This window comes from Cavia porcellus, unplaced genomic scaffold (genome assembly GCF_034190915.1).
Source record: "Cavia porcellus strain 051 isolate PalLab524CR breed Dunkin Hartley unplaced genomic scaffold, mCavPor4.1 scaffold_27, whole genome shotgun sequence".
Classification (NCBI taxonomy): domain Eukaryota; kingdom Metazoa; phylum Chordata; class Mammalia; order Rodentia; family Caviidae; genus Cavia; species Cavia porcellus.
The window spans coordinates 37,447,996-37,457,027 of record NW_026947510.1 but is presented as its reverse complement, the minus strand read 5'-3'; positions in this window follow the sequence as shown (position 1 = coordinate 37,457,027).

The window sequence follows — 9,032 nt, the reverse complement described above, 5'->3', positions numbered from 1 at the left end:
TGAAGCTAGTCATGAAAGGGCACATCTTGCTCTTTGGAGTATTTACTTGGAGCCCTGAGTTGCCACTGAAGAGCTCTGATGAATCTGAGGTCACCATACAGTGAGGAAATTCAAAGTCCCATGTAAGCACACAAAATGTCAGCTGAATCATTACAGCCTAGGTGCCAGATATTCAAGTGAAGAAATTTTCAATTTTTTTCTAGCTCCCATTCAGTTGAATCACACACTGCCAATCAGTTCCTCCCTGCTGAGCCCCCAGCCCCCAGAGAGAGCAAGACACCTCTTCTGAGCTCTGTCCAAATTCCTGGCCTAAAGAAACTGTCAGTGTAACAAAGTGGATATGGTTTTATGTATGCCACTAAGCTGAGGTGTGGTTTCTTATGTAGTTCATAACTAGAAGACCCAGGTATTTAGTACCCCTGCTGAAAGAGAGCCACCATTACCCATTTCTTGTGTGTCCTATGAATAGTAGTTTATGGATATATAATCACATCTTCTATAGGAATACATTTGGCACATGCCAAACATATTGTTCTGCATTTGTTTTGTTCACTTAACAGCACATCTCAAGGATTGTGCTGCCACTCTACATAGAGAACTTCTTCTTTCTGTAACCTTGTAATATATATTATAACGCATGGACATTCGGATGATTTAATTTTATAAGCAGGATTTATTTTATAAACAGGCTGTGAGTACTGATATGTCCTTTGTAGTTTGGGGGCACTGACAAGTTTTTCTCCACAGAGATTCCTTTAGTTTGCTCTCCTAACAGAAATGCTTGGAAGGATCAGTTTCTCCACAAATGTAGTGTTTTGTCAAGCTCTGTTTTAAATTTCTGTCAAACATGTGGATAGGAATGATATATTATTATAGCTTTAATTATATATTATCTTATTATGAGTGAGACTGAATATCTTTTTATGTGATTAAGAATCATCTGAGCACTGGGAATACATATCTCAGTGAAAGAGAAAATGTTTGGTATTTTTTGAGGCCCTGGAATTGATCCACAACACTTAACCTACAAATAGCTGTCTACATTTCTGTTTTGATGAACATGGTTTCTACTGCTTCCTCATTTTCTGATTGTTTGATACCCTTTTAAATATTATATTTATCGAGCTCTTTATGTATCATATTTATTGAGCTCTTTGTGTATTAAAGATATTAAGACTATGTATTAAAGATATTAAGCCATCTTAATTACACATTAAAATGTCTTTTTGGTATCATTTGTTTTCAAAGAATACGAAACTCTACATGTCGAATTGCTCAGTCTTTTAAGTTTTCTTAATTTTATGGCCTTTTTAGGATTGCCCATGTCACACAATCATCAAAAACCAAAAAGTCTAAACAAGTGGTTGAGTAAATAGAATTTAGGGAGTGGTACTGGGAATTGAACTCAGAACCTGTGTTTGTCAGGCAGGTGCTGTGCCACTGAGCTATATCCCTGACCCTAAGATTTTTAAAACTATCATACTGAGAAGTGGATGGGTGGTTGCTAGAATCAGCTCACCTGTTACTGTCAGGGTTCATGTCTGTTAATCTACTCTGTTGGCCATTACATTCCGGTCCCAAGATAATCTCTGCAGGACCAGCTTTTCAAGGGAGATGGCACGCCAGTGTGTATGTCCATGTTTATGTGGAAGGCAAGAATTTTCCCAGTGGATTTCCACTGATGTCTTGGCTAACACCAAGTCACACAGACACCATGTCTACAGAGAATGTGGAAAAGTGAAGAACAAGATCACCATCCTGACCCATCTCTCGGGATTGGGCCTTGTGCCATCCTGAACTGGACTGAAATTCCATTTAGCTGGAAAGCAGATGGAAGAGGGCAGGGGCAGGCAGTTTACAGAGTCTGGCACGCTAAAAAGGGTTTTCCCCTGATGTGTTATAAAAAAAAAGTCCCCATCTTTTTTTCTAATATTTTTATAGTTTTAACATTTCACATTGAAATCTTTGATTCATTTGTTTTTAATCATTTTAATTTTAGAGAACAGATCTAACCTTTTCTTGAGATGAAAACCAGTTGTCTTAACATTTTTTACTGAATAATTAGTCTGTCATCACTAATTTAAAATTTCATCTTTATTGTATACAAAATTTCTAAATGAATTTGTGTGCATTCTTTGATTTTCTAGTTTACTGATGTATTTATAAACCAGCACCATACTATTTTAGGTAGACATAGTTTGTTAGAGTAGACGTCTTTAGCTGGGAGTGGTGGCACACGCCTGTAATCCCAGCATTTAGGAGGCTGAGGTAGGAGAATCACTGTGAGTTTGAGACCAACCTGGGTTTCAAAGTGAGCTCAAGGCCAGTCTTAACTGCATTGTGAGGTCCTGTCTCAAAAAGACAAAAAAAAAAAAAAAAAAAAAAGATGCCTTTTATTTTTTTCCCTAGAATTCTCCTTGTCATTTCTTGCATATTTCATTTTTCAAGTGAACTTTGAAAAAATTTTTATAGTTTAAAAACTTTTATTGATATATTATGAGATTGACATTTATATTTTAATTTGAATATTACTAACATCTTTATGATGTTGAGTCTTTCGGTTTAAGAACATATATAGTTTTTCATTTGCTTAAGATTTTTTCTGGGCAAGGCTACCTCTCTGTAGTATTTTATGCTTTTTTTCTTTTTTATTCTTAGCTATTTTATCCTTTGTTACTATTGGAAATGGAATATTTCCTTCCATTATAAATTCTAAGTGGATATTGTTTATATAAGTAAAAAGTTTTGATTTTTTAAATATTGTGTCTCCAAACATCTTCTGTTTCTTAGTATTTTATTTTATATTTTGGTACCAGGGATCGAACTTACGACATTGCACTTGCCAGGTAGGTGCTTATGCCACTGATGTAAATCTCTGGTCCCTTAGTATTTTAAAAAGTTTTTGAATAGAGTTTTGTGAATTGTCTGGAAAAATATCAGAGTACTATACATGCTTTTTTCTACTATACATTTTTTCTTCTTGTTTAGTTAATTTGAAAAGAATGATCAACAGAAATAGAAATTGTAATAGTCTATAACTTTGTATTTATGACTTAATAAATTATTTATATTCTATTTCTGTGATAAATATATATGTATATATTCATGTAATATAGTCAAAAAAGTATCCATCTATTCCTCTTATACTAAGAATTTTTGCTGGATACTTTTTTAGAAGCCCTATTTTGAAAAATAAAATTGATGTAAGTCCCTACATTTTAGTTTATTGACCAGGTAGGAGATAATCCAAATAGCATAGAAGAGAGATTAGTGAGAAAGGCATCTAATCTAGACAATAATATGATTATTAAGTTTATAAAAGGGATAATATTTTCAGAACAAAGCATGTTGTAGTAAGGCACATTTTTATTTACTGCCAAATGGGACCAATTTCTGTATTGTCCAGGTGTTCATTAATCAGATAGAATTGCTGTTTGTAGTTGAGGGTTAAATTGATGTGAAAAATAATGAAACTCTTGATTTGGAGTTAATGAAGGAGAAGAAGAATATAGGGAATGCAGAGAAAAATAATAGCATTGTTGCTTCTGGGTAAGATTAGTGTAGGCATAATTATGCTGACTGAAGACCAAGGCATATTTGATTGTTTTAATTGTGCAGAATCAGTGTGTATTTATTACTTCAGTGTTTGCAGAGACTGAATAATGTGTGCTATCCCTCTCTCCGCCCCAGGTTGTGTTTGGAGCTTGGGAGGCAGACATAGTCTTTATGTTAGTTTCTGCTTCCTGGAGTCAGTTATTAAAGGAGTCAGAACAAGCAGCAACAGCAGAGGATGAAGCAGGCTGAGCCACTGTGCACAAGTGACACAGATGGCAGAGGAGGACCCAAAAGTGTTACAAGGATACCCCGTGCTGTATTGCAGCATTAAACTCTCCAAGGAGTTCAAAGGAAGTTTCCATGCTGTCTGATCACCACTTCCAGTAACCCTGAAGCACAGGTAATAAGTAGAAAGGAAGCTCTCATCTTTGGTGGTTAAACAGTGGAAGTGTAACAATAAGAGCCCTGTTCCCTTAGCATTCCCCAGACACTGTGCAATGGAAACCCACGCTTCTCTGGATTTGCTCTCCAGGTGAGATGACTCTGGCTAGGTTTCCTAACCCCTTCTCAGTTGAATCAGCTTTGGATTTCCCCTTGTGTTAGAGAAAGTGAATCCCACAGTCTTTTAACTCACAATTGACAATAATGCCTTTGTGGGTTCAACTGTCCCTGCAGTGCCTACTCTTGGTGAAGGGTGAAAAGTGATAAGCTAGAAACTGGACTCGTTGAACTGGGCTTGGCAGCAAATCAATGACCCCAGGCAAACAAGCCATATCAAATTTCATTAGATCGGTTCTAATCCCTGAACTGTGTAATTTTTCCCGAGGCACAGTCCTTCCCATCTCTCTGGATGCAAAGAGACATTGAAAAGTAAATGACAGGTGTTTGAGTGAGGGATCCGAGGAGGAATGTGTTACTCATGGATCCAGGTTATGGTGATTATTAATAGTGACATCTATTACATAGTTTTAACGACTCTAATGGGGCTCAAGTTACTAATTTTTATTAATGTAAAGAGGGAGAAAATGAAAGAGAAGAGACAAATTTCCCAGAAGTTGAAGAAAAGAGATACAGTTAATATGTATCTGCTTATTACCGTTATTATTACTGTTTTTTTAAATTCTTTTTTTTAACACTTTTTTTTCTTTTTTCTTTTTATCGGTACTGGGGATCGAACTCATGACCGCCTGCTTGCAAGGCAGGTGCTTATGCCGCTGAACTAAATCCCCAGCCCCTATTATTATTGTTTTTATATGTGAATAATGCCTAACTTGAAGTAAGAATTTGGTTGCCCATATCAAGCCTCTGAATCTACATTGTGTGTGGGTGGGTGATTCATTCCACAAAACAGATAAATTCCTTTCAGGAGCTTTTCGAGCATGTGACTTAAAATTGAATATAGCATAAGGTTCCCTTGGGAATCTCCATTTGTTCCCACTTTATTAGATAGCATGGTGTATGAAGGAGAAAGATGGGTGAGAAACTGAGGATGAAGAATGGAAAGAAGATATAACAGAAAAAAGTGCAACACCCAAGGACTGTGAACTTGGGGTCATCTTGTATCTGAATTATCAAGAAATTAAAATGTATAAGTATCTGTTTAATAAGTCAATGAGTTGCCAGGGATTTAGCTCAGTGGCTCAAGTGCTTGCCTGGCAAACTTGAGGTTGTGAGAAGAATCCCTGGTAAAAAAAAAAAAAAAAAAAAAAAAAAAAACATGAGTCAATGAGTTAAGCTGGGCAGTAGGGTACATGCCTGTAATCTCAGCACTTGGGAGGCTGAGGCAGGAGGATTGCTGCAAGTTTGAAGCCGACCTGTGCTACAAAATGCAAGTTCAAGACCAGCCTGAACCGTATAGTGAAACCCTGCCTCAAAAAACAAAACAAAGCAAAGCAAAGAAAACCAAATAAGTTAGTGAGTCACAGTATTGGTAAAGGTTCTGTACAAAAGGTTTTAATTAATTTTAAAGTCTTTCAGCCAACACAATACTGAAGGATAAAATCAAAGTCAGAGGACTGACTGTGACTTTAAGACTTACTGTAAAGCTACAGTAATCAAAACCATGTGGTATTGGTAAAGACAAGTGGATCAATGGAACAGAATAGAAAATCTAGATATAGGCCCACATAAAAAGTATCCAACTGAACTTTGGCAAAGGAGGAAAAATAATACAACAGAAAAAAATAATTTTTTTCTTCAACAAATGGCTGTGGAGCAACTGGTCACTCGTATGCAGAATAATGAACATTCATGTATATTTTTGTATTCTTAACAAAGATTAAAATTAATGACAGACCTAAATGTAAAATGCAAAACAATAAAAATTCTAGAATATAAGTTAGAGGAAGGTTTGGATGACCTTGGGTTTGATGATGACTCTGCATACAATACCAAAAACCTAATCCATGGAAGAAGTGATAAACTAGACTTCATTAAGACTAAATCCTTCTGCTCTGTGAAAGTTACTGTCAGGAGAATAGGAAGACAAATCACAAAGTAGGAGAAAATATTTGTGAAGGACACATCACACTAAGGGCTATTATCTAAAATACACCAAAAATGTCATAAAACTCAACAATAAGAAAACAAAAAATGATTAAAAATGAACAAAGATTTAGATGTCTCATGAAAGAAGAGATATAACTGACAGGTAAGTATATGAAGAAAGGCTCAGCATCTTATATTATCAGGGAACTGCAAATTAAAACTACAATGAGATCCTACTAGAAAGGACAGATCCAAAACACTGACAGCACCAAGTGCTGGTGAGGTTGTGGGGCAACAGGAACTGTCATTCATGCTGGTAGAAATACAAATAGTATGACTGCTTTGGAAAACTTTTAAGTGATTTTTCACAAAAGTAAATATGATCTTATCATGTAATCCAGCAACATCACTCCTTAGGATCTACCCTAGGAGTTGAAAATGTGTCTATACCAAAAATTGACATAGAAACAGAAGCTTTATTGAGAACTATAAAAACTCAGAAGTAATCAAGATAACCTTCTAGATAAGAAAATATTACTCAGCCCTAAAGAGAAATGAGCTATCAAATCATGAGAAGACTTCAGTTCATACTACTAAGTAGAAGTCACCCTGAAAAGGCTACACACCATGACAAGCTAAGGAGTAAAAGCATCACTGCTCACTGGGGTAAGAGAGGAACGGATGAATGGGTGGAGCTTGATGGATTTTTAGGGCAGTGGAACTGTTCTGTATGGTAAAATATGGGTGATTCATGTCATTATACATTTGTCAAAACCCACAGAAAGTACACCAACAAAACTGAACTCTAAACTATAGATTGTAGATGATAATGATGTATCAATATAGGATCACTAATTGCAGTGAGTGTGACCCTCCAGTGGAGGATGTTGATAATAGGGGCTCTGCATGTTTGGGATCAGCTTGTATATAGGAAGTTTTTGGATGTTTAGTTCAAGTTTTCTTTTAAACTAAAACTGCTCTTAAAATAGTTCATTAGTCCCTCATCCCCCAAAAGGTACTCAGGACTTCAAATAGTAATTCTAGTTTTCTGATATTCTATAGACTTCCCATCACCAATATGCATCAAAAATGACTTATTGCTTTATAAAACACAGCTTTTAGTTCTAAACATATTGAAGGGCTGAGGATTTAGCTCAGTGGTGCAAGTTCCTGGCAAGGATGAGAGTGTGAGTTCAATCACTGGTACCAACAAAACCTAAAAAATAACAATAGCAACAAAAACCAAAATGAATTCCTAAAATATTAAGAATAGACTATCAACTAGAGATGATTTCTTAATGTTATTGGTTTTGAAATTCTGTATCATTTCTACCCTTTTTTTCTGTTTTGCTTTTTTTAAATAAAAAATAAAAAGGAAAAAAATACGCTAGGTTTGGGGGATTTTACTAAATATTCTAGTTAAGGGTTCAAAGCTGCATCTGGATACAAGATATGTATAACTCCTTCTGCCTTTTGAAAAACCACCTAGTGAGTGCTTTAGCTGAGGCTTTGAATGCAGTCTAGGCTATCTTTGTGTGGTTGGGCTATAAATGTTAGCCCATAGGCAAGGGGGTAGAGCTTGGCACAAAATGGACATCACCCCAGAGGGAGACTGATTATAGGTGTCAGCCCTGGAAGCGAGTAGGAAGCAATGTAGAGTCAGAGGATTCTAGCAGGTGACTCATACTTGAAACTCTCAGTGGGTTTCAGAGACAGAGACTGGCTATGCACATGCACAGGTGCTGTTTCTATAAACCTAGACAGATTATGGTTACTTGAGCTGCATTCCATCATGACATTTGCACCTGGTACTGTGTCTCTGTTTCTTGGGGGTGGGGTACAGTTTATGACAGGAAACATGAAGATGGTATGAGGTTATAGGATCTACCTAGTTAGTAAGGCTGTGGACTGCTACAGTCATTGCTGAACCTGTCAGTCTAATGAGCGTTTGTAAATCTTGACTGGGTGTATATAACCAGGATTCTCCAATCAGACAGAACTGTCTTACAAATAGGACCTGAGTAGATTCTGAGTTCATACAGATGAGCCTACATCGTACACCTTTTGGGAACACCTATCTTTCTTTCCTACCAGGCGGGATATCTTGGCTGTTGATTCATGGAAGGCTCAGACCCTAGACTGCCATTCTTCCTCTAAACTTGGCAGTTTGGATGACTACATCAGCCTTTCTGCCTCCATTAGCTCTGTATCTCTCATAGGGACAGCTAATATTTTTATGTTAAAAATGGATTTACATGTGATAATTGTGCATATTTATGGGGTACAGGGTGACAGTTTGATATATATATATGGTGTGTAATGATCAAATCAGGATAATTAACACCTCTATTTCCTAAAGCAGTGGTGAGGAACCTATGGCATGTGTGTTGTTTTTCTTTTAAGACAAAAGATGTTAATGTATAAGATGTTTTTTCTGAACTAAAACCTCAGTATTTAGGTTTGTAGTGTTAGCACTTAGCGTTAAATAAGTGGGTTTTGGGTTGCAGTTTTGGCACTTGGTCTCTAAAAGGTTCACCATGACTGTGAGGTAAAGCATTTATTTAAACTTCAGCATATAAGGGGGAATGTGTAGCACTTACCTTTCTGTGTCAGATTATTTTTCTTAGCATAATGCCCTTTAGGTCCTCCATGTTGCCACAAAAGGTCGAATTTCATTTTTCTTTGTGATTGAATAGTATTCAGTTGTGTATATGTGTGTCACATTTTCCTTACTCATTCCTCCACTGAAGACCTATCAGTTGATTTCATATCTCCACTACTGTGAATAGCTACATCTTGATCTTTCTTCCTTGAGAATGAATCCTAGCTTTCAAGGAAATAAAGTATGGGTGATATGAGCCATCCACGGACCTGTCTTCCTGGAGTTTAAGAAAGTTGGAGTGGAACAGGGAGCAGCTAAAGGAGGGATAACTAGCCAGACCCTAAGTCAGAATCCAGATAATCACACAGGGAACTATATATTTGTAAAA